Source organism: Canis lupus, chromosome 3, assembly GCF_048164855.1.
Source record: "Canis lupus baileyi chromosome 3, mCanLup2.hap1, whole genome shotgun sequence".
NCBI lineage: Eukaryota > Metazoa > Chordata > Mammalia > Carnivora > Canidae > Canis > Canis lupus.
Genome location: NC_132840.1, coordinates 10,145,506 through 10,171,891, shown reverse-complemented (window position 1 = coordinate 10,171,891; position 26,386 = coordinate 10,145,506). Strand labels below are relative to the sequence as shown.

Below are 26,386 nucleotides of genomic sequence, written 5' to 3'. Positions count from 1 at the left end.
CTAATACAATATGAAGGCAATGATGTAATCATGAGAAATAGCCCAGGGCTTGCATCAGAGCTTTTCTTTTCATCTAAGAGAATAAGCATAAGGATAGCTGCCTTCATCATTTCATCCTTGGCCCCACCTCCATCTGTACCATCACTGTGACTCAGTCGTGAAAGCAAGTCTATCAGCACATTTGAGGCACTCTGTTCCTTTAATACGATCTGAAGGTGAAATCTGCATATCCTTCCAGACTAAACCATTCAGTGATTTGAGTTATTAGGAAAAGACTGAAGAGCTATTAACTGCTTTAAGAGAAGAAGAAAATAAAGATCTCTTCCATTATATGTAAAAGACTTCACTGGTTTATATAGGTTTGGATGGGAAGTAGATAAATGGGTTTTACTGCAATGAATTTTCTAGAATTTACAGGTCTCCCTACTTTAAAGATGGGAAAAGTAGATTCACAGATGATCACTTCCCCCAAATACACAGAACCTTGGAGGAGAGCCAACATTGCTATATTACCATTCCAGAGTCTGTGCTTCCACAGATCTCAGACTAAACCAAACGAATTTTTTGGTATTAGTCTTGAATCAAAGAGGCTGCCAAGTCCTATTTAACTCGACAAATGAAGTAAATGTTGATTGAGTGTCTATTACGTATAAAGAATATGAAAGGCAACAGCCTTGTTCTCAAGGAATTTATAACTTAGTGAAGGAGACAGACATATAAACTAAATTTAACACAAAGCACTATTAAATAAAGCATTGAGAAAGGACTATTGACAATTAGTTGTAAAGGCATCTTAGTGGAGGAGCTGCTCCAGGCAGGGGCTGTGTATGATACTGTAAGTGAGAAAGAGAAAGACCCATCAGTAGAATCAGACCATTTCCCCGTAGGTACCAAAAACCCTTCTAACTGGTAAAGATTTCTTCCTTGTGCTAAGCTGAGATCTACTGTTTCTCTATAGCTTCTACCATGTGCTTCTAGCTTTGTTCTCTGAGGCAATGGATATTATTTTGATCCCTCTCCTACACATCAGCTTTCAAAATTCTAAATCTGGATAATTTTTCTCTCCCTTTCCCAGTGTTCTTTCACCCAAAGATCCCTTTGCCTTCTCCTATTTCAGATTAAATGTACCAGCTTTCTTAATTCTTTCACCTATGTCATGATTCTCAAACTCTTCACTATCTGGACATTTCTTCTTTTGACACATTATACTTTATTCATGTCCATCCTTTAACATGGCATTGAAAACTGGACACAATTTTAAGATAGGTGTTGACCAATGGATCTCTTTCTTCCCTTGTTACCTGTCCGTCCTCCATCCATCCATTCATCCGTCCATCCATATGATACTTAAATAAGCTTCTGTGATATGAGGCAATGTTCTAGTTATTATAGGAAATAAAAAGATGAAAAACTTCAATGAAAGTCAAGTCTAATGAAATGATTAAAGGGAACCATTCTCATACCAACACAGTCTGATTTTATTGGTACTTTTGGCAGCCGAGGGACATACAGTAAATATACTGAGCTTGTGGACCTCAAAACTACTAACACAGTCTCACAAAACTTATGTTTAAACAGATTGCCCTTGTTTGGTGCCCTGGCATTTAGTTTTTGGAACCAAAGTTCAAAACTTTACATCGATTGTATCTTTCAAATTTCAGCCCATCAATTCAGTTCATGGAAATATTCTGGAAATCTAGACCCTGTTCTCCAACATTGAGACCTTCTTTGTGGTTCTAGGCCACCTCCAAACACAAGCAGCTTAGCACAGAACCTTGGAGCATATCAAGCCAGCTTTGAATCTACCTGATTCAAGGACTTGATTAAAAATCAAGTCCTCATTTCTTTACCTTGGCCATCAAGGAGATCATTTTTGATTAAGTGTGATACTGAGATCAGGATATGGGTGCCCAGTGAATTTTACCACTCCATCGGTACCAATGCTAAATAAATAAACACTTGAATAAACAGCAGAACGAGTACCAGGCCTTACCCAATGGCATGTTTACAGAGGGATCAATCTGCTCATGTGGAAACTGGCAGCTCCAAAACGTTTAGGAAGGAGGATCTCTCTGCTCAACTCAGAGATACTAAATCAGTAGAGTAAGTCTCCAAACTGTCTCTGGAGCTAGAGAGAATAACAGTTCTTTATAAGCATCTTGGATTTCTACTTTTAAAATGAAATCCACTGGGTCCTATCAGTCTGTGGTTTGTCTGCTCTGGTTTTAGCAAACTCAAGATGGGGCTGTATCGTGATTGGTTAGAACATCCTGCTCTTCGGAAGGGGGAGCCCACTGACCCCTGACCACAGCCGGTCATACAGAGAGTGTTAGAGGCGGACCAATTATCTAAGAGGACTGAGAAAAATCAAACAGAGGCCGGGCACAATGAGGGGAAAAAACACACAGCAGGCCCAGCTTTAGTTCCACTGCTTGAATTACCACTATGTCAATAGAAGGTGATAAATCAAGGGAGATATTTACTGATTAAAATTACAGACTCCTACGGGAAACTGTATAAACAGATTGAAGAACAAAGCCTTCAGGGACTGAGCCCAGCTGAATCCATCCAGGCTTTGGCCAGTCATTTCTGTTTCCAGCCAACTCTTGGACCCAGGGGTCATCGAGAGAGCAAGTTTCTCTACGAAATCAGACTTGCTCTGCACAGATCCAAATATTTGTAGGGAAAATTTAAAGGCATGTTGGGAAGAGATTCAGGACTTAGATCCATTCACAAGGGATCCTATTATTTCATTCTTATTTCTTCTTCTTCTTTTTTGCTTTTGCTCTCAAGTCTGGTCTAGACTCACTAGAAGGATATGGAACACCTGGGCTGAGTGCCCTGCCTGCCAGCAGGGGTCCTGAGGTCACAGATGCTGAAGGAAGGACATAGGAGACAAGAGTGGGCATGAAGCCCACCTGCACAGGGGGGCTGGGGGCTGGTAACTGTTGCCAGGAAGCTTTCCATGCCCATCTACCTTGCCTACCCTTTCTGGTGTGCCAATGCTGGTGTTCCCAGGGAGAGCCAGAGCTTTGCTCTGCCATCCTGGTCTCTCCAGCTGTATTATGTGGTCCATGTCACTGTGCTTCTTTCTATATGGTGTTCTTCTTGAGTAGGAGAAATTCCTTTGGGAATGTCTAGAACAATTTGTAGAAGGCAGGATTTAAAGCAAGGTCCCAGTTTCCAGAGCCTTGTGAACTTCTGTTTGTCAGCTCTGCCTGTGGGAGTGTGACCATCTCCCCAAACCACCGTGCTCTGATAAGTGGCAGTGCACGTCTGTGTATGATGGATAGGGGGCACCTGCGTGAGGGCTCTTTAACAATACCGCTGCCTCCGTTATCTACGAATGGTCTTGGAGTTAAATTTTGCCCTTCTAAGCCAATTTTCATTTCTTTCCTTTTGTGCCATTGGCTGTGAATATGCAGTCATCACTCAGAGGGAACTGGGCAAAAAATGTTGTGGGATAAACAGGCTTTGATGATTGGGAGGAGGGAGACGATCATCTAGGTGATGTCAATAAATGACGGAAGTGTGCTGGGGGTATAATTCCCATTTGCGTGGTTGGGTGTTGCGTGGATTTCATCAGGGTGCCCCTCTGAGGGGCAACTGCAGGCTGAAATCAGCCGACATTCTATCTGCCAAGCTGCCGTGCCATGTGCCCTGTCACAGAGGGATGTCCACCTGGAGGGAGATGGAACTTTTTCTTCATACACCGGAGAAGTTGGTCACTCAAACATGCAGCCCATGGGCTTTTGTCTATCAACTGGGGCATTCTTTTCTCATTGTCCCTGCAGAGGGAGTAGCCTTTTCTAAATGGCACAAAGGTCCAGAACAGGCTGGACAAGGTCCGGATTCTTCTGGCCTGTTCCTTGAAACTGGGAAGACGAAAAGTGGAGAAGATCCCAAAAGAGCATTTAGAAGTTCATACTTTGCCTTTTAAAAGGCAGCAGTGGATAATAAAATGCCTGTATAATTATCCTGGCTCACTCTCCCATTCTTTCGCAACTGGGTTACTGTAAAGTGAGGTGAGTGTTCCTTTGTTTTTTCCTCCCTGAAGGGATTTGTCAAGCATTCCCTGCCTGAGTGAACTCCTTGTCCGGGGGTGTCACTGAGCCCATCTCTTTCCATCAGCCTCCAGAGATGGTTGATGTTACAGTTCAGACGTCACACACTGTCTTAAGTTCTGGAAGACTCTGAGACGTCCTTTTTATTTTATTTTATTTTTTTTTCCTTAAAGGAAGTTATGTTTATAGCTGCTACGCTTGACTGCTCTGCCCCCGTGAGCCTCCGCTGAATGGTTTCCAGCATGTGTGCTTATCTCCAAATGGAAGTACGTTCTGGAAACGGAGAGAAATGAACTAGGATTTCCGAGGCTGGAGGAGGCGAAGTGGGCTGTCGCAAACCGTGGGGGCGCTCTGATCTCGTTCTTCTGCTCTGCCTGCCGAAAAAGCTCTCCCTGCCCTGGAATATCATGGCCTGAAGGCCTTTAAATTAAAAACAGTTGTGAAACTGGCAGCAATTTAGAACTTATGCCAGTGCATGAATCCGTAAAGAGCAGGGCCTCGGGGATGCAGGTCATGTGTCTATAAAGAGGCCTGTTTTGTATCCTTGGTGTTCACTAAGGCAAGCCTTTGGCCTACTGCTTCTTTTCTCTCGCAGGGGAAGGCCGGCTCCTTCGGGTTGTTTTCCACCCTCCTCTCTGACTTCACCTCCCACCTGATCCCCTGCCCTCCGGTCCTGGGCATGGGACGCCATGTGGACGGCGGTGCCAGCAGGGACTGGGGGTTTCTCAGTGTCTCCCGGGTCAGCGATGGAAGTGGCCACACAGCGGCTGACCCCGCCTGTCTCAGCCTTACAGGGGGAACCCGGAGCCAAGCCGGCAAGCGTGAAAGGAGAGGATGCAGCTATGTAGGAAGCCTTCACGGATAACGTAAATCTGAGCCCGGAAAACCAAACGCGGGTTTTGTAGAAGATACTTTTGTCAATTTCGAGAGAAGGTACAGGAAATGCCAGACAATAAAAGGGCAAGCTGGGGATGGGCCAGTAAAATTCCTCCTTGGTGTTTATGGCCTGGTTGCTTCTAAGCCAGGAGGCGATGTGACTCAAGTAGGGAATCATCTCAAATGGGCTTGGTCAGAGGGAGGGGCTGGTGGTGAGCCCCAGGGTGCTGGAGAGCAAAACCTGGAGTCTCTGCCTGACAAAAGTCTTCCTACAGGCACTTTCTCTAGCGTTCTGGCCCCTCCAGTGTGGCGTTCTTGCTCAGAGTATCCTAGGCTCTCTGGCATCTTGAATTCAAAACTGATAGCCACCTATGCGGACAAGGAGGCCCAAGGACTCGTTGAATCTCATTTGGGAGAAGAATTCACACTTAAACCTGAAAATGTAGTTGTTTCCTTAATTAAATTCAGAGTTATATTCAACAAGTTATCCTGACAAACACTATCTCCTATGTGTAGAAGCTGGAAATAGGACCGGGAAGTTTGGTGGAGCCAGTACACGTGAAATATTATAAGGCTGAGGAATCCGTACTGTCTATATGAAGGAGTGTCTTAAAGCAAGGGGATGAACAGAGCTCTGCTTTGGAAGGGCCATCGTAGAATGACTTTGAGGGCATAGGTGAGAGCTAATATTTCTTGAATGCCTACCATGTGCCAAGAACCGAGTTAATTATTTTATTACACACATTCTCTTTTTAAATCTCCACACAACCTGAGGTGTCTGGGTGGTTCAGTTGGTTAAGCATCTGCCTTTGGCTCAGGTCATGATCCCAGGGTCCTGGGATTGAACCTCGCATAAAAACTCCCCGCTCAACGGGCAGCCTGCTTCTCCCTCTCCATCGCTTGTGTTGTCTCAAGCGCGCGCGCTCTCTCTCTCTCTCTCTCTCAAATGAATAAATAAAAATTTTAAGAAAGAAAACTCTCCACACAACCTTATGAGGTTGGCACTACTCTTGATCTCATTTTACCCATAGGCAACCCAAGGCTCAGGGAGGTTGAGAAGCTTGCCAAAGTCCCACTGCTTGCAAGTGGCAGAGTGAGAATTTGGAACTAATTGACTGACTCAAGAGTCCACACTCTTAACTACTATACACCAAACCTATTGTAAATATTGCTTGTTTCATGAAATGTCCAGGAAAAAAAAAAAAACAAAACAAAACAACCAACCAAACATTCCTTTTGTGTGAAAGAAGGGGGAAACCTCTGGATTTGGGATCATGAGACCCAGATGTTAGGGGTGCCAGATTTAGCAAATAAAAGTACAGAACGCCCAGTTAAATTTGAAAAAATTGCTCTAAAGAACTTTTGTAACTTATTACAAATAGCTGAATACAGGACGTGTAAGGCGTCCTGACAAAATGAATAAAAAACACAAACAAGCGCAGTAGTTACGGGAGATGTCCCGTACTTAGAGGTTGGCACCCGGAGTCTTTCACACCGTTTCTGTGTGACCCTGGGCAAACCCACTCTTACTTCGTCTCTTTCTCCTCAACAGGAAAGTGCGGGTAGTAATATCCACCTCTTAGGATTATTATGGGATTAGCTGCGATGCTACAAAATGTCCAGGAGAATGCCAGGTGCAGAGTGAGGTACTCAATAAACACTTTGTTGGTAAACCAGGCAGCTCCTTGGTTTCCAGAAAACTTTTTTCTTTTCTCATTCAGAAGAACACTTAACTCCTACTGAGTGTTTTATTCATCAAAGACTCGGCCTTTTCTTCATGAAAAATATCTCTTTTAATGGGGGTCACTTCTTGATGTTTCGTGTAGCCTGTATTTAAAAACACCCCGCCATTTCCTCTAATAATAAGGGGGGGGGCAAGAGAAACAATGCCCATTATATTATCTTCAAGCCTTTATTATGTAGGTATTAAATTTGAACTCAGAGGTCGTCACACCAGGAAAGTGTTTCCATCTGTAGCGCTCCGCTCGGCACTCTGTCGGTTCAATTAAGCTTGAGAATTTAAATTATCTCTCTAACTCTAAAAATATGTATGGATACTTCTGAAAGTGGAAACTGTCCCAGGGCTTAGAAGAAATTCTGTGGGAGTGAATGTGCTCACAGCTTTCAGGCCAGAGAGGTTGACCCTTCCAGAGCTTTGAAAGGTTGTGGAAAGACCGTAAAAATCAAATCAAATCAAGTCAAAATAGACAGCCCTTTCTCTCAAGAAGAGCATTTGGAAAAGCGGTGGAGGGATGGAAGACTTGTGTGTGAGAAACACACACACACACACACACACGTACACACTCAGCGGGGAACATATTTGTCTAAAAACATTAAATTAAAGACTTCTTAGAGTGACAGCATTTCTTCCATTCTTTCTCTCGTTTCCAGTTCATTCTTATCAGAATTCTTTTAGCTCTCAAACTGACATTTTCCTGTTCTGATCTTTTCTCAGATAGTTAAGAGGGGATTTTTTTTTTTTTTTTTTTTTGGGCTGATGCAAACAGCACATCAGTCTAGAGAGAAACGTCAAGGACGGTTCGGAGTCCTAAGCCCTGACCCGCCTGCCCTCTCCTAACTAGCTATTGACATTGAACTTAAAAAAGCTGCAATGCTGAGATGAGATAATGTTTTAGACGAAGAGGGCTGTAGGGGGAAGGGTGTGTGTGGGGGTGTGGGGGGCGGCGCTCCAGGAGTGAATGGGCCTGTGAGTCAAACTCCAGGCTTGTAAAAGTTCAGTTTTGCTTCAAGTATCCGGCAAAGAAAATGGAGTTCTTTCTTTAGAGCAGAAATGGAGCAGGAGAGTCTCTTTGGATGATCCTATTCCCAGAAATGTGAAGCGGTCACAATTTTCCGATCTTTGGGTAGAGGAGAACTGTCGCAGGGTTTCTGCCCGGGGCCAGTGAATGACTCACTGTTCATTTCACTCATGTCGTAGAGCAGAGGTGGACCTGACAATGCCCAGATTTCGAATTTTTAATATTTAGAATATCTAAAGGGACTTTCTCCATCATTTCAAAACTGAGAGATAAAAAGAACATTGTTTGTATTTGGTTTTGATCCCTTTGTTCTCTGGATTCTATTAGCTTTGGCTTCTGTTTCCAGCCATTTGAAGACGCTCCCACCTGAAACTGTGAATTTCACTTGCTTCCTCTCTAGCTGGGAACAGAGACAAAGAGAGAAATGGTTTTCTCAGAAAACCCTTGACTGTACTATTGTGAAGCCACCTGCTCTTATTTTCATTTCACTTGGTCCTAAATGTTCTAGAATAAAGTCCTGGCATCTCTGAAAGTACTTCCTCCATTCTGTCACCAGTTGGAAAGGTGATTTAGTTGACTGCTGACCAACCCAGAATAAAACCCGTGAGAGGGAAGGTTGGATTCCTTAAGGGTAGGATTTATTTTATTAAAAAAAAAAATGAGTTCTAGTACACCTGGATTCTCTGTTCTTCCTTTGTGGCAATTTATTTACAGAGAGGCTGGTGCCTGGATGCTTCCGAAAGACACCGTGTTACTCTGCTTAAACACAAAGAGGTAGAGAGATGTTCTCTATGTCTCTACTTTCTAGAAGCTGCTGCTTTCTTCTGGGCCAAGCCCTGGGGAATCCAAACCCTTTCCGGGCATGCCAAAGGCCAGCGAGCAGCTGGGAGAACTCTAATCACATGATCATTGTTCACTGCGGTGGGCAGACACCTCTGTCTCTGCCTCCTTCATGTTCATTGCTTGAGACACTTGAAATTAGGCCTGACATAGCGCTAACAAATATACCTCAGGGAATGAGTCTGCACTGGGCCCTAGGGAATGCTCTAGAAGACTTAATAGGTCTTTTCCATCTTTAATTTCCATGGTTCTAAATATGCTGGCTGCTTATAAAGCGGCAGATTGATTTTCAGGCAGACTGGTTAGTTTTGAAAGCACTTAGTGGAGAGGATTTGGCTTTATGTAGTCGTACCCCCTGACCCTCACTTTAGTAGGTACCTAGTTTCTGAATGCAGCCCTCACCCATCTCCTTTTGCCTCCCTCTGGCAGGGAGCAAACGGGCAAGGGGTTTTCTCAGGCTCCCCCCTGAGCTCGGTAACCAGTTACTATTGTCTCCGTGCCCGGGGACTGGTTCTTGTCTTCCCGGTAATGTGTAAGAACATGCCATCGGGGCATGGAAGTGCTGTTAGTTTGGCTCACCATTCTCTGGCACCCCTTCTGAAGTAAGCCAAGTGTTCGGATTCAATGGTGAGCCTTGCTAGAAGGTCTTTTCGTTTCTTCTGAAGATGTTAGCAAGCACCATGATCAACTTTGATTGTGAGGTTGGGAGAGTAAGACTCACCCGAAAGAAGGCGCATTTGAAAGTGTCAAGTGGCTAAAATGCTGTGAGGCCCTGCCATTTCAGATTATGCAGATGGTGAATTCATTTTGGAAACAGCTGTTTGGGGGAAAGCTTGCTGTTTTTCTTTTGGCAATTGTTCCCATTGGTTTACCCTACCTCCCCACCTCTCAATATGATGCAAGGAAGCAATTATAGGCAATAAAACGGACACAGCTAAGTTTAGGGAGCGGGAAGGGCCCTAGGAGTTGCCCTATTTTCTTTGAGCTCACACATAGATGTCTTTCTTTCTTTTCTTTCTTTCTTTCTTTCTTTCTTTCTTTCTTTCTTTCTTTCTTTTTTCTTTCTTTTTTTTTCTGGACGTGGGAAATACAAACAAACTCAGTTTTTCCATCCATAAAAGAGGGATCTGAATTTTGTTTGCATCCCAGGAAATGTTTTAAGGACTAACTAGCTAACATTATTATGCTGGCCTTGGAGATAAACTACATATATGAAGTGGGCAAGACTTCTCATGATGGTTGAAAATGCTCTTAAGAAGGGGACCCAGGAATTTGCTCACGTTGCATTCCATTTCCAGGGTGAAATATAGAGCCAGAAGAGCTACTGGTGGCTGTTGAAACGTCAGGGCTAATATTGTGTTTTGAACTATTTTATCTGGATTCGAGGAGCCAATTCCCGATTATTTAAACTTCAAGGTCGCTCATTGACCCAGTACATTCAGGTAGGGGAGGATTACATGTGGATAAGAGAGGAGAGGTGGTGTGAGGACTTCAGGGCAAAGGAAGCAGAGGGAGAAACATAAAGACCAGAAGAGCAAAGACAGCTTGGGTTATTTTCCCTGTAAATGGCCTGAATTTGAAATAATCATTGGTCAGCCTTGGTCATGTGGAAACGTGCTAACTTCTAGAAGTCCCCTTTTCAGTGTGCCACCCCCGAAGAGGAGGCAAATCCACACCTGGAAAGGCTCTTGCCTTCCTTATGTCTGCTTGGTGGCTTTGCCTGGCCTGAATGTCATTTTCAGAGGCGGTACGTCCTCCTCCTGGAGCGGTTTTATCAGGATTCTGTAAGCTTCATGTGTAACCCCTCTTAAAAATCTGAAAATGAAACAAGACATATTTCTGAGGTTGTCAGCAGGTAGATCCACTGGTTTGTGGTAAGTAATCTCTCTGGGAGGAAGTCTTGGCTCTGATGTCTGTGTTGAACGTTCCGTGGCTCCCCCCGGCCGCCCCAGCGCAGGTCTGTTCGCTCGGCGAGGAGGCGGTGATGATATTGCTTCTAACAACCAGACTGAAGCGTAGCCTCAGGCTGTCTTGCAAAGCCCCCTCCAAACAGCCTCTAATTAATTTTTATCCTGCCATCCCAATGAGTCCCGGGAGTGCAGCAACCCAACAACAAAAAACCCTCATCAAGTCATTTGGAGAAAGCTTTGACGTAACACTTGCAGATTTTAGATCTCCAAAAGAGACACTGCTGCAGGAAAAAAAAAAGAAAGAAAAGAACCCCCCCCCAACACACACACACACATAAAACCCTCCCTTCCACTACTCTACTCCACCTGTTTTGTTGTCTTTTTTTCCTTCCCCTAGTTCTCGCCTTTCCTTCTATAGTGGCCATAAGTCAGTCCACGCTCTGGCTTCCTCCTACCCATAGCTCTGTCAGGGAGAACCCTCGAGATACATATTTTTTGCTGCTGGAGGACAAGTCCAGATTCCCTGCGGGCTGGAGCCAGATACCTGAGCTGTGCTGCCCGCGGCTCTGAGCCACCTTTGGAGGGAGACTTGTGGCCTCTCTGGCTTGTGGCCCTGGTCGAGCTGGGCCTCTTGTGCAACATGAAAACACTCTTTAGTAGACATAATGCTGGAAGCTGAGGGAAGGGCCCACAAAGGGGAGTTTTACCGCCCCCCCCCCCCCCCCAGCACATCAAGGGCGCGGCCTTCTGGGCCAGCAGCTCGGACCCAGGCGGGCGCTCACCTTCCTCCCGGGGCACCCGGAGGCGGAGGGGCCCCTTCGGCCTGGCAGCTGGCGCGGAAGCCTCGCTTGTCGCCCGTGCCTCCAGCTCCGGGTCTCGCTCCCAGCACTTTGTCCCCCCGGCCTTTCAAAGCCCTGCCCAGCCTCCCGCGTCCATTCAGGCCGCCTCTCTGGGGACCGCAGGGTGAGTTCAGATTGAGGAGGCGCGGCCGTTCGAACCGGTGCCTTCAGAGGTGCTGAAACCCTAACCACTGGCCGCCCGGCTTCCTGGGCTTTCGGAACAAAGGGCTGAGTGGCTGCTCCCTTCCTGAGCTCTGCCGAGGGGAGTGATCCAGCGCCAGCGCCTCTGGTGTTGATTTCACGATCGCTGGGAGCCAAGGACATATCCTTGGGACCTGCCTGACTCGATGGCCCCTGAGAAATGGGGCCATTGTTTCCCACGAGCTTCAGCAGTCCGGCTCCTTTAAAAGACTTAATCACAGAATCCCAGCCTAGAAAAGGCTTCTCTGGCGGCTCCTCTGTGCCAGGTCCAAGTGAGTGAGAGCTGATCCTATTTTTGAAGACGCCCATGGAGCCCCACTCCAGTGACTAATCGCTCATAATTGTCCTCTTTAATTTTAACCTTATGTGCTGGTGCTTGAAACAGATTTCCGTTTGCGCCGTCCTCAGAGAAGGTAGAAAGCGTTGCTCATCATACAAAATAGGCTGTTCATTTCCTCCTCCTCTGCTTTTTCCTGTCTCCTTGGACGGTAGCATGGCCCGGTGGTGAAGAGCAACCGGTGGGGAATGGGACATAGCTGGGTCTGAAGTCCAGGTTTGTAGTTTACTAGCTGTGCTATCATGCCTCAGTTTCCCTGTCTGCGAAACTGGGGAAATAACAGTCACCTCACTGGGTTGTTTTGAGGATTAAATGAGATGAGGGAAGTAATGTGCTTTGTGTCGGTTTGGGGCCTAAAATGTGCCCACAAATAAAAAGGTGTCCGCTATAAAATCTTAAAAAAAAAAAAAAAAAAACTTAAAAAATCTGCTGCATGGAGTTGGGTGTACATGGAATTCTTGCCTGATGGGGTGTTTCAGTTTCCAATACCAAGTGACACTGAAAGACCAGGCAGCAAAAACAGTGGAAAAAAAAACTGAACCCAAGGTCCAGAGACTCAGGCCCTAGACACAACTTTATTGTAACCTCGTCCCATGGCCTTAAGGAAGGTACAAATTTTTGGGGCCTTCATTTCCTAGTCTGTTAAAAATCTACCCCTTGTCTTCCTTGCAGGTGGCAGGGAATGTTAAAAGAAAGGAGAGAAGGGTTTGTGAATTGCCAACTGGAAAGTACTATTCGAATGTGAGGGACCACAGATCCTGAAAGCTAAGGACCAATCAGTTCCCTTGGGCCCCATGACCCTGCCTGCTGCCCCTGGAGCCCTCGCCAGCACCGACGAGTACCTTGGCATTTTGCTCATATTCCCCTGAATTGCTACTATCCTGGGAATGGGTAGTGGGGTGAAGCAAGTAAGCTTTATTTTCTTACTCATGTTTTAGTGGCCACATTTCCTTTGACTCTCAGTTCCATTTTGTTTTGAAAGGGGCAAACCCTGGCTGGGAGTACCCCTCAGCCAAGAGGCTCTAGAGCATAGTGGTTAAAGCACTTGGTTAAGCCCACGGACTTTGAGGCCAGACCCTGGTTATGTCTTCTTCTGCCACTTTTCCCACCTTGTATCCTTGGGCAAGCTGCCTACCTCTCTGTATTTTAGCATTCTCAACTATAAGACGGGGATCATAATAGTTCCTTTGGGAGAAAGATTAAATGTATATGCATAATGTCCTTAGAACGATGCTCTGGCATATGATAAACACTCAGCCAATACTAAGAGCATTATTATTATGGGTAACTTGACTTCTGGGGAAGTTGCTGGAGTAGGAGGATACTAAGCTCACATTGTCCCTAGAGATACAACTAGGTAACACCCACATCAGTGTCAAGAGCATTATTATTATTACTTGAATTTTCTTTTTTCTTTTTTTTTGAATTTTCTTTTTTAAAAAATATTTTTATTTATTTATTCATGAGAGACAGAGGGAGAGAGAGAGGCAGAGACACAGGCAGAGGGAGAAGCAGGCCCCATGCAGGAAACCTGACGTGGGACTTGATCCCAGGTCTCCAGGATCATGCCCTGGGCCAAAGGCAGGCACTAAACCGCTGAGCCACCCGAGCTGCCCTTATTACTTGAATTTTCTTTGTTCATGTGATGATAAAGCTTGACCAGGAGATTATTGACTCAGTCATGAAAGACCTCTTTGAGTCAAGACACTCACATCCAATGGGTTCTTAAGCTCCTGGGGAATGTAGCTCGAGTGAGAAAATGATAAACGTTATAGACTCTGCAGAGAAGTTAATGCATGCCCCAAATTTCACATTTTTTTCAGGGGGCTCCAACCTATTCATGGAATTACTAGGGCCCATAGACCTCTGGTTAGGAACTTGTGTTTTAATGCCTTCTCATTTAATGTATTATCAGGAACATTCAGGTATAGCCTTGGATGTAGTAAAGAGGAGGAATCTCTGATCAGAAAATTATATTATGGTTGCCATCAACTAGAGATCCAAAAAGAAAACAAAATGTATGATATAACTGACTCTGAACTATCTCTTTCTTGAGTACTATGCCTCTGACCTTGATGCATACCATTGCAATTTTTGTCTGAGCCCAATATACACTGCTCTGAGAGCCTTGGAGAAATTTTTTCTCCCTCTCTACTCCCACTGTTTGGCAGCTGCAAATAACCAAGGGTCACTTTGTTAAGAATTTCCAATTCTGGAGAAATGGAAGGTTAAAGTCATGAACCTCTGAGTTAACAATGAAAGCTTCCTTATTTCTAGTTAAAGAACTCTCTTATGTATGGTGTTTATAGGCTAGAATTTGGAAGAACTTAAATTAAAAAACAAATAATGGCAAATAATACACCCTTCGATATGATTATACCCTGGATGACTCCATTGTCATTTCATAGGAATTATGGGTTAGACCCACAAGAGTTTAATTTTCAGGTTAGACAGAAGCATATTTCAAGTCTCCCAAAATACCTACTTAACAAATACCTTTTGTATGCATTTGATTTATTTCTCTACTTCTGTACCATGGGCTTTGCAGAATTTGCTACATAGAAATATCTTCAACCACTTTCCCACTAAACTATGGTTGTTCTAGGGGAAGAAAGAGGATATCCCTTGTTTTTTTTCTATCAAGGGCTGATAAACCCGCAGAAAAGAACTGGTTGAAGGTTATATGCGAAGATCAAAGTCATATCAATATTTTCTTTTCTTAGAGAAAGAAATGCCTGCCTTAAAATGAAGTCTAAGGAGGGTAAGTGCATACTACAAAGTACACTTCAGTTTCTCTATAATTATGTACAATCAAATGGGCTAGAGAGAAAAAGGAAGGACGAAGGTAAGTGATGGGAAGTCCAGAAGAGGAGGGAATGCAGAGGAAAGCAAGAGACCATGACTGAATGGGGTAGGAGACAAGTGGCAGGTACAGAAGGGATATATTTGGGTAAGGAAGGCACTTGCACAAATGGTGAGGACAAGGAAAAGGACACAGTACCCACTAGTTATCTTCTTTGCACATGTATATATTTGTGTCTCCCCTATTGCCTAACACATGCCTCCATGTGTTAGGTACTCAGTAAATAAATGAAAGAGAAACACTGAGAACATGTACAAATCCAGAAGCTTTGAAATTAATTTTGACTTTGAAAGTGCACTTTAGCTAGGCTATGATCTTACCATTATTATCACCTGCCATCTGCTTCCCTTGCAATACTCTTTTTGTGGTTTAAATGCTGTTCACAGATCTTCAACTGCTTTAATCCCAGCCTTCAGAAGCGTTACCCCAAATGAGATAACTACTGCTTCCTGCTTATGGTGGTGGGGTGGGTAGGATTATCCTTTAAAGCTGAAAAAGGGGTAAGTAGAATCATGTCACTAGGAGGTTGGGGCCCCCTATGGACCTGGGCCACCCGTTTCCCATTCTGAGCCTAAGGGCTGTGGTGAAGCCTGGGGACTGCCTATCTGTAGCTGATAGACAACTGCTGAAATTTTGTCCTTGGAAAATAATTTCTGAGTTGGGGATCGAAAGCATAGAGATGAGGAACAAAGGAAGAGCAAGACATTCATTTTTAAAGTCAACACACAACAGAAGCCCCCATCCTGGCAAATGGGAAAGTATCATCTTGGTCTGAGAGACTCAAGCTTTAGCAGAACATTTGAATTGGCATACTGTGTAGCTCTTGAATGAAAATGTTCTATATTTGGTTAATTGGCCTGCACACCCCTTATAATTACCTCTAGCCCAAAATATTGGATTGATGCTCTTAGGTGGCCCTTAAAAAAATGTCATTCACCATAAAGAGGCCTAGAGAGGACTCTACCCCATTATTTTAGTGGAGCTTGAAATAACTGCAAATGGTTACACGTCATGAAGATAGGCACTGAGCAACATTCCTTGAATAAACAGGGAGCCTACTGCTTTGGGATGGTAGGCTCTCTGGAGGGCAATGGAGCCAGGACACTGGTATTAATATGGTGACCCCTAGTGTTTTGTGGTGGTAGCACGACTTGGAATCACACCAGCACCCTGTGTAGAGCTTTTTCACAATCTTCTGATTGAAGGAGTTATTGCCCATCATAATTGTTTACGTCTTTAAAACCATCATGTTAAACAAAACCCTTCTCAACTTTAATGCATTTTCCTGCACAATATACATTTCCAACCCCTGCCGAATAGAGTTGTCATGACATTGTTTTTTCTTATAATGTGTGGCCTCCTGTCTGAGCATTTCAAAGATCAAGACATATCAATTCATTACTGTGGTTGCAATGTCATAAACAATGGATAATGGCATCAACAGATGAATTGTCAGAGCAGATGGGTATTGCTATGTCCATGGTATGGAAGCATGACTAGCAGGGATTTACTGTGGGTATGTCACGTAGAGGACAGCCAAGCATAATGGTTATAGTGAGCAACACAAGTACTTGTCTATGGTCTGTTGGATTTGTCATCTTTGTGCTCTTATCTAGAAATGTAGTAGATGCCGGGCACAAACAATGCAATTTATTCTATATGTTCATGTAAGTGAAAGGGGGAAGTCAAATCACCAGATAACTCAAGCTACCCAAGCCACTTACTCTCTATCTGGATATTTCAGAGAGAAAGTGGTTTCCTGAGTCCTGAAGTGTACATAGTTCTATTAAATGTATATATGTCTTCATTTCCAATACTACATGATAAAGGCAGACACAGTCATAGAATAAGAAATAATACTTAAGACCAGTTCATTACTTACTGGGAAACATACTCAACATATCATAAAAAGGCTGGGAATAGACTGGTAGTTGGTTCACATCTCAATGCTTTTCACTTTGTGGTTACTGCCCTGCTTTATCAGATATGAAAGATTCTGCTTGTCAGCGGTCAGATGTACCTGGGTGTCTGTAAGGGGAAAATAGGTAAGTAGAATATTTTATTTGGTATTTTAAGACACAAGTCACAGTACCACCAAGACTACAAGTCTTTTGGTTATTCAAACTTTGGTTATTTTCTTCTCTTCTCTTCCATACTGGTTATCTTTTTTTTTTTTTTTTTTTAAGTTTCAACTCTTACTGCTGGAGTGACACCAACTGACCCAAAAGACAGCTTGGGGACATTTTCAGGTTTCATTGGTGTATCGACAAACAAAGGCTAGAAGCTACATGTAAGTAAAAAAGAGACACAAAAAGCAAGTGTAATTCCATCATTTCAACCAGTTCTTGGGTGGCATGTTTATGGTTCCCCTTTCCTTGATCTAGGACTCTAGATTCAATTGGTGGCTGGTTGATCCTTCTCTGTAGATAGCTTCATTTATATACCAGATGGACACATAAGGAGTGAAGGGCATTATCACCACTGGGAAGGGTAGAGACAAAGGGGTCCTTCCCCCAGAAGCAGGGGGGAAGCAGGTTCTCTCCAACAAACTTGACTGAATTAGATCTCTCTCCCCCACCCACTTCCTTTTTATATTCAAATGCCCCATGAACTTCTTTTTGTAAAAAATCAGTTCTACTTCCTCAAAACAGGTCATCAACACAAGAAACATGGATATATGTCATTTCAAATTAAAAAAATAAAAGAAAAAGAAACCAGGAGATTTAAATATCAGCTCAGGGCTTCTCAACTATACAAATGTTTCATTCAAAACAAAGCCCTTTGGCTACTAGGCTTAGAAGAGACTTTCAGCCTCTAGGCTGTAATGTATCTAGAGCCTTCTGTGAGCAGGTGGGCAGGCAACCACACTATGACTTTCTGAGGGAACATTGCTAAAGCAGGATCAGAAAGGATGAAGATGATTTGTGAAGGCGATATAGATGATCCCCTGAAGAGAAGAAATGGGGGTGCACTCAAGTATTGAGGGAACAGAAAACTGTGACAGGGCAAACACCCAACGTGCTGAAGAAAATGCCCTACTTATTGCTCCACTAGAATGAAATGCATGGTTGTCTAAAATTAAACTGTTGTACGAAGAAGTCCACAGTCCACTGTATTTTATGGCGCGTTGGAATGACTCTCCCGCCATCTATGCCAATAGCCTCTCATTTCCAAGGAAGCCAGTTTTATCGAAACACATCAGAACATCTTCTTTTACCTTTTGACAAAATGAAACTGCATCCTCGGGAGTTTCCCACCCATTGCTCTCTTGGCTACTTCACTCCAGTACTATTTCATTACTTATTGATTTTTCAACACCTCTCTGCATGGCTGTAATTTACACAAGTCCTTATAGCCCTTAGCGATTCTTAACACCTCAAGGTAAGATCACCGAGTCCACTAGAGAGAGACAGTCGGCTACTATCTTTTCTGGAATAATGAAAGATTGGCGAATCTCATCGCGAAAACAAGTACCTGTGGGAGGCCATGGTGGATGGGAAGATAGCCTCACAATAGTTCAAATGCTACAATGAGAAGATGAACAATGCTAACTCCACAATGAATGTTGTTGCATTCTCAATGAGCTACTGAACTTCATGTAAATTTTATTTCAGAAATGAAATTAAGAGTGTTTTGTAGATGGCAGTACTTAGTTAAAAAAAAGGCTTATGAAATAACTGTAAAGCTGATAAAGCTGGGTTTATTATGATCTTTTTCAAAAAAAGGAGTCGCCACTCTTGTCAATTTATGAAATAGATTTTTGCTTTTTATTGGGACCAAGGTTCCCATGGAAAAAATGTAAGTAAAAGAAAATATGAGCACAATAGAAAAATATAGAATGAAATGGTAAATATCTTCTGGAGAGTTTTTGTTTGGGTAAAACACACCAGTGTCATAAAGAGGAAAATAAACTAAAAATTATATATTTTTTGAGGGAAGTATCATTTTGATCCATACTAGTAAATCAAATAAAATTGGTGGAATTTCTAGTCTCAGAGTTGGACCTTATTATTTTGCTTTTAAAAGTTTATCATTAAAAACTTATTCAGCTATTTTATTATATATTTCTATGGAATACTTTCCATTTTACCCATAAAATTCCTTCATGAATTTCTATTTTATATATTTTGAGTCATGGTGAGAATGTGCTTATACATTTGAAGAAAAAATATAATATTATTAAATAATCATATAAAAATGATATAGTTTCATCCAAATATAGGGCTGAATTCCATCTTCACTTCTTCTATGAAGTGATATTAAATAAAGAATCCCCTGAAGGGGTGTATCTTAGATTGGCCTTTTAGGGAAACTATGGCCTGAAAAAACCTGATGAGTGTCAGAATGTTTACACAGTACTATGTTAGTTTACTTAATTTTATGACCCAAAAACCTTCCTTAGATGGTTCCAAAACAGTGAACTAATCAACCTAACCAATTCATAGAACTGTGGGATTTTTTTAAAAGATTTTATTTTTGAGTAATCTCTACTCCCAACATGGGATTTGAACTCATGACCCTGAGATCAAGAGTCACATGCTCCACTGACTAAGCCAGCCAGGTGCCCACCCCACCCCCCTTTCCCCCAACTTTTTTTTGTTTGTTTGTTTAAAATGAGTTTAGGAATCACCTAGGCCAATTGCAGTGTAATCTGTTTAAATCAGTGAGGATAATCCAATCAAATAATCAAATCAAAGGCATTTGAAGATCAAGAAAAAACCCAAAATTTTGGGGGGGCATATTTTACTTTTTAATTGACCATCAGTAATTATGTTGTTGTTACTATCTTTTTTTTTTTAGTTGTATGTTTTTTACCTGACTTGTACCACCTGATTTTCCAATATGCTAGAATGTATTGAGGTAATCGCAGTGGACAGTGGTTATTGCTTGCTCTGTCTCTCTTCCTCTTCTTTTGGAACATTGACTCTAAATTTCTTTGGTAAGGAGACACCTGACTTTGCCCTCAGTCTGGTTGGTTGGGTAGGGCTGACCCAAACCCCTGAGTCCAGGCTGACCTGAGTCTGGCCAGCTGGACCCCACACCACCGTGTCCACAGTCTGGACCCACACTGAGATAATGAAAGCCCAAACTAGGACTTTTGCTAGAACCATTGGCCCTTGGGGTGATTATATGAGCAGGATGTGAGCCTGGAACTGCAAGGGGCTACCACATGCAAACAGCCCGCTGGGGAATGAGGTAAACAGAACAAAGGTGGTGTGAAGAGTCGGGAAGTAAGACAGGTGTTACTGGTTGAGCCATTGAATCCAGCTAAGCCTGAAGCCACCTACCCCAGGCATTTTAGTGTATGAAGTAATACAAGTTTCAGCCTAAAGAGCTTGATTAGTCAGGGCAATTTTGTCTATGAAGGCTCTACATTTTCCAAGTGGATTTCTTTTTGTTCTGAAATAAACCTGGACTGTTAAGGCAGATTCACTGGACTCAAAGGAATTCAATGATTTTGTTGTTCAGCTGAGAAGAAAATGCTACTAAAGCATCTTAGACTTGATTCTGCAACTTGGTCTGAGAAAGGCTCTTCTAGAGCAAGAAGAGAGATACTGAAAGACCTTTAAATATAATAAAGAAGAGGGAGATTTGTTTTGTTTTATGTAATCCTGAATTACATGAAATCTCCTTGAAGAAAGGCATAGGGTCTCACTGGTATCTATAACACCAAACAAAGACGTGGGGGCATAGTATGCATTTATTGGACTAAATTTTTTAGGAAAAAAAATGCCATCAGCTATTAATACTGACGATATATTAAAAAAAGAAAAGGCGCTTGGGGCATGCCAGTATTTTTGAGGAATCCAATGCAATCTAAAAGTGATCAGACTCTTCTCTATAGACTGACAAAATTCCCAGAAAACAGCAAGATCATAAAAAGACGAGCCTTCTTTTTCTGTGACTTATATAATCATCTTCTAAAAAAAAGACATTTGAATGCAGAGATTTATATTTACTATTATTCACTCTACAGCTGCTGCAGCCCAACACCCACTCTTTACCTCAGGCCAATAGGTAAGAATACCAGTCTTGTTAGAAGTCATAGATGTGGCCAAAATCTGGGCTAGATCCAACACTGCTGAGTCCTCGAGATTCTCTAGAATGAACACTGTTCAAAGAATGTCTTCATTTTGAACCAACTATCTCCTAGGTATTTATTTCCTAACCATCTTTTTCCAACACTAACTGTTGGCCAAAATATGAGGTCAGTCAAAAGCCACATGGAAGAGAAGTCTGAAGCCTGAGAAGAAAAATATGAATGGTACCTAGGGCAAATGGCTCAAAGAGTTTCTGTACTAAGGCAGCTTGGCCATATGGCCAGTTTGGCCCAGAATCAAAATCAAAGTCATAAAACTATCAGTAAGGCAGGGGAAGATGTTTCAGTTGCTGGAGGCAGAATGACTACACTGTATCACTGAGAACTGGACCAACCAGACAGTGCTGAGAGAGCCAGACAGGAATTCTACTGGAGGAATGTGGACTTTGCCCCATTTTACCTTCCCAGACTCATCTCTCTTCCAGCCATGCTACACCACTTGTTGTCTTTCACGTAATTCACTCTTATATCTAATGCCTTTGATTATGCTGCCCCCTCTCCCTCCCTTGCTCTGCTTTGGCTGCATCAGAGTCCTGGCCATCCTGCCTACCTTACTGTGCCTTCATTCCCTATCCTCTTGCATGTTCTGAACTAGCTGGGGTGCCATAAAGCTCCACCATTTTTCTTGCCTCTATGCCTTGACCTAGCTTGTTCTTTCTTCCTCATCTTCTACTCTCTTCTCAGTCTCCCTAAGCTATTCTAAATTTGGTTCAAGCATCACCTCCTCCTGAAAGCCTTCTCTGATCTCTCATTCAATTTAGAAGACCTTTCTCTGGGTTCCTATAGCCCCTTTGTGCCTACTTTATGAGCACCCACACCACTGTCCAGTAGCCACTGATCTACATGTGTCTCTCTTCCTTATACCTGAAATGGCCTTGATGATGGAGATCATACATGCATTGATCTTGTATTCCTATTACTTAGAGCCTGTTGTTGGATAGGAAGGGTGAATAGATGGCTAAAAGGAAGGAAGTGTGACTTAATCCCTCAGGGCTCTGCTCTCATGGCACTTCCTTATATGATCCCTCCTGTCCTATTGCATTTTACTTATATACATTATTAAAAAAATTTCCACAGTTTGATTTGCATTATGGACAGGATCCCCACCACTCTTTCAACAGAGTGTAAGCTCTTTGAGGTCAAAATTCACATCTTTTTTATCCTTCTATCTCTAAAGATGCCTTGCCCATAATGCGTGCACATGCGTTTCTGTCCCATAAACATCCATGGAAAGCTCTATGGTATCATTAGGCCATAAAAAAGTACCAGTCCATCAAATCTCAAACTGGATAGGGGAATCTTCTTAGCTTTGGATATTAAAAAAGCTGATCCGACACTAACTGAACTCTTACTGTAGGACACACACTGTTCTAAGAGTTTTGTGTGTATAAAACCACTGTTCAGCAATGCTCCGTAGTCATGAGTTTGACTCGTGCTGGAGGTAGTGGCACTGTGAATCTGTAACTCAGGAGACAGCTGGATCTGCTGAGTTTCATGCTTGTATATGAAAGCTGAGATTATATGGATTTGTTCTGAGAGTTAGCAGAGAGCTTCATCAGTTGCTCTCTGCCCACACTTGAGTATTTTAAGCCAAAATTATTTTAAATTCCATTAACCTGTGATTTTGCAACTTGAATTGAAAAAATTTCTCTTTGGATTCTAAGGTGTTTTGATAAATAAACAGCAGGTTTTCAGACAGGATAAGAAGACAACCAAGCTGGTGTTCTTTACCATATAGTATCCTAATAACAGCAAGTATAGATCCTATATCTGGAGCTCTCTGCAGAGATATGCCTCCATACCTTGCAAGGCTGGGGTGCAGATTAAACACAGTAGGAAATATACACAGCTTAGCCCAGAAACATTCAGATAGGGGAGCTGTTATTACTTCAACTCTCATAGTAACCTCTATAGTGTAGGTTCTGTTTTCCTCATTTTATGTATATATGTATGTATGTATTAAGATTTATTTATTTATTTGAGAGAGAGAGTGTGTGTGTGTAGTGGGGAGGGGCAGAGAGAGAGGAGGAGAGAGAAACTCAAGCAGACTCCTCACTGAGTGTGGGGTCCAATGTGGGGATCGATCCCACGACCTTGAGATCATGACCTGAACTGAAACCAAGAGTTGGATACTCAACTGACTGAGCCATCCAGGCTGTTTTCCTCATTCTAAAGAAGCTGATGGTGTTGCAAGAGAAGCTGGGCAACCTGTCCAAAGTCACACCATTAGTAAATGACTAAGGCAGGATTTGAATCCAGATCTGTCTGAGTCTGTGTTAACCATTAACTTACAAGGGAGCCTAATCTTGCTATTACTAAATTATTTTATGACCCCGGGGAAGTGAATTCCTCTCTGGGCTACAGTGTTTATTGTAGGGGAAGAAATGAATAAGCAGAATAATGAATTTGGGCCTGGCAGAGATTCTGAGTCTTAGGACTCGAGATTATTCTGATCTATGGTCTGGACCATGCTCCTGACTTGAAGGCTGAGTCTCAAAATGTGGGCATCTAATGAATTTCAGAGGCCTCTTAAGAAAGGGTGTATCTAACTTACCTTGTGATCTCACTGGGTTGTTACCAGGAATAACTAATAAAAAAACCTAAGACGTGTCCAAGTGCCACAGTGACAGATGTGACTATACATAAATTAGTCTTGCAGAAAGCTACTTGCCTGGGGTCATCATAAATTTCCGATGGTGCAACACAAGACTGATTGTATTTACTTTTGCTCTCTGTCGGGTTGAGAAGTGTGATAGGCCAGTAAAACGATTTAGTTGGCTGGTAAATTATCTGCAAGATTGATTAAAAATAGGAAGCAAGCAATTGGCAAATTGTCAATGCACAGAAAAGAATACTCAATAACTAGATCCAGAGATTAAATTAATTTAACACAGGGGCATCATTTGAGGAGGATGTTTCATTGAACTCTTGTGATATTATTTGGACTGAAATTACTGTGCGTGCATGTGTGTGTGTGTGTGTGTGTGTGTGTGTGTGTGTTTGTGTGTGAATGAAGCAGACATGTAACATGGTGCTCATCTTGGCTCTCAATTCAAGATTAGGAAAGCAGTAAAGATAATACACAAGGGACAGCCATCCTTACTGCTCATCATTCTAAAAGAGATCATTTGGTGGAAATTAGAAAGAAAACATCAGCCACGTAATAAATTACTCTGAGTATACCAAGAATTGGAAGCTGGCTGCTATTGTTCCCTTTTCCCGTAAATGATGTGCCCAGATTATACCATCACTCTAACATGATTATGTATGCAAATGATGTAGACAGTTATACAATTTACAATTTGGCTGAAATTGTTAAAGAACTGGCAAATGGACTTTGACAAATTGCAATTTGGGGTTTTAAAAATGAACTTCTATCACAGAGCAAGAAAACAACTGATATTCAGCTGTGCTCATGTAAATTCCTTGAGCAATGTACAATAGAGATGCAATTGATTGGCGCTTAGCTCCATCTTAAAGACTAGCATCAACTCTTCACTGTTGTAGGGAAATGGATTATTCAAGTAGTGCTCTGGTTAAATAAAACAATATATGGAATTATCATACGTACCACACATGGATTACCAATTTTGAAAGAATTAGCCCACAAAAAAATATATTTACTTTGGTATTTCTTTGAAGAGTTAGAGGGTACTTCAAGAGCACTTCTTACTCTGCCCCTCACCTCCAGGTCATCACTATGAACCATCATTCATATTGGTCAGGCCTAGGGATAATTAATAAATAGATCTGGCCAATAGAACTCAGGAAAACAAGGACTCCCCCGTTTTTAGACGTTTATTTATTTTTAAAAAGATTTTATTTATTTATTTATGAGAGACAGAGCTAGAGAGGCAGAGGGAGAAGTAGTCTCCATGCAGGGATCCTGATGTGGGACTCGATCTTGGGACTCCAGGATCATGCCAAAAGCAGATGTTCAACTGCTGAGCCACCCAAGCATCCCTCTAGACATTCATTTTAGGGTCTTTCTCCTTCAATTTTGATTTCTTTTTATCCCTAGGGAAGTTCATGGTTCATAATTGCCTTTGCTATCTAGACCATATTTACAGCTACACCTTGGTAGGATTTCTCAAGATCCATCATTCAAAGATTCTTACTGGCATCTGGAGCCCTCTCGCATATTATCATGTATTCAGTATTTTTTTTCATTAAATACATATATAACAATTCTCCCACCTTCCTTTTTAATTCCTACACAGGCTGCCATGCTTAGGAAGGAAATGGTGCAAAATTGTAAAAAGAGAATTAGACATGGCTCTGTCTTGTCAGACTTACTATCTCAAATATGTTGATACATAGATCCAGAGAAAGGCTCTTGAGAGCCTTCAAGAAACTTCAACTCCAAAGAAAGAGATAGGGAGGTATTAGATGATATGCAGGGCTTCCTAACCACTTGTTTCCCAGTTAAATAAGGCCAGTTTCAAGTTTATTCTTCTTTGAATAAACTCCTTTTTTGAAGTATAAGTTATTCACTTTCCTCTTAAATTATAGGGCCCTAAATTAGACTGCAGTGGGATGTTGACCAGTGTAGGATATAATGAGAAGGTTACTTGTGGTTTTAACATTTTGTATTTCTAGCCAGGGATATTTCCAACAGTGGCTGGTTAGTTCATTTGGTTAGCAACTAGGTAATAATGAAGCCAAAAGAATGAGTTCAGTGCCCTGTGGGCCATTTGGCTTCACTCATTTTATAACTATAGACCAGAGCTATTAAGGTTTGACTCCAGTGTTAGTTAGCCACCTTGAAAACAAAAGTGACTCACTAGAGAGGGAGGCAAAGTCAGTAGACAGCAAATAATATTTGGGAAAACAATTTCTACATCACTACAGATTAGAATCATCCAAATAAGATAACATTTTCCCTGTTAATGTCCTTTGGAAGACAGAGGAGAGGGGAAGGGAGAGGGGTGGAGGGGAGGAGACAAGAGGGGTAGGGAGGGGAAAGAGACACAGGGAAAATCCACTTCTGGCACAGATAAATAAAATAGCCACTCCAACATGGCACATTTAAAGGTATACCAGGACAACTTTTTAGAAAGCAATCTGCAAGAAATGAGCCAAATGTATGTTCCTGCCCTCTGGCTCAATACTGCAGAACTGGGGGACCTGTTCTTTTCCTGCAGGACTACTATCTCCTTTAACACCATCAGTGACACACTTGTGTGACAGGAACCTCTGAGTTGGGATGATTCCATTTTTGAGAAACAAGGTGAAAAAAACTCCAGTAGAGAAAAAGATTTATGTATGCCTCAAAATGTTCACAGCAGCCTTATTTATGTTTGTGAGAAAGTGCCAGTGATATAAAAAATAGTGGGATAGTTAATAGATAATGTTACATCACGTGATAAAACTTATCCCATAAACAAACTATTTATGACAAGCATTCCACTGACACAAAAACTGTTCGTTGTATGAAAAACAGAATGGAAAACCATGTAAACGGTATGATATAGAGTATAAAACAATATGCATAAACAGAGAAAAATACAACAAAATCATGGGCATGATTTTTCTGAATGGAGATATTTAGAGTTAGTTCATTTGGTTAGCAACTAGGTAATAATGAAGCCAAAGGA

The 26,386-nt window shown here is 42.3% G+C and overlaps 1 protein-coding gene across 29 annotated transcripts in view; it reads right to left on the bottom strand.

Moving 5' to 3' along the window:
- ZFHX3 (zinc finger homeobox 3) overlaps positions 1–26,386 on the bottom strand; it is a 524,735-nt gene that overhangs the window by 340,424 nt on the left and 157,925 nt on the right. For 20 of the 29 annotated variants that reach the window (XR_012026543.1, XM_072817035.1, XM_072817111.1 and 17 more), the window contains 3 exons: positions 23,461–23,579; positions 16,572–16,717; positions 15,010–15,178 (listed from right to left, as the gene is read on the bottom strand). The exons of 1 other annotated variant lie outside the window; for it this stretch is intronic. The gene's annotated coding sequence lies outside the window, so the exon portion shown is untranslated. The remainder of the gene's footprint in view (positions 1–15,009; positions 15,179–16,571; positions 16,718–23,460; positions 23,580–26,386) is intronic. 8 more of the 29 variants (XM_072817153.1, XM_072817145.1, XM_072817084.1 and 5 more) reach the window with 2 other exon arrangements.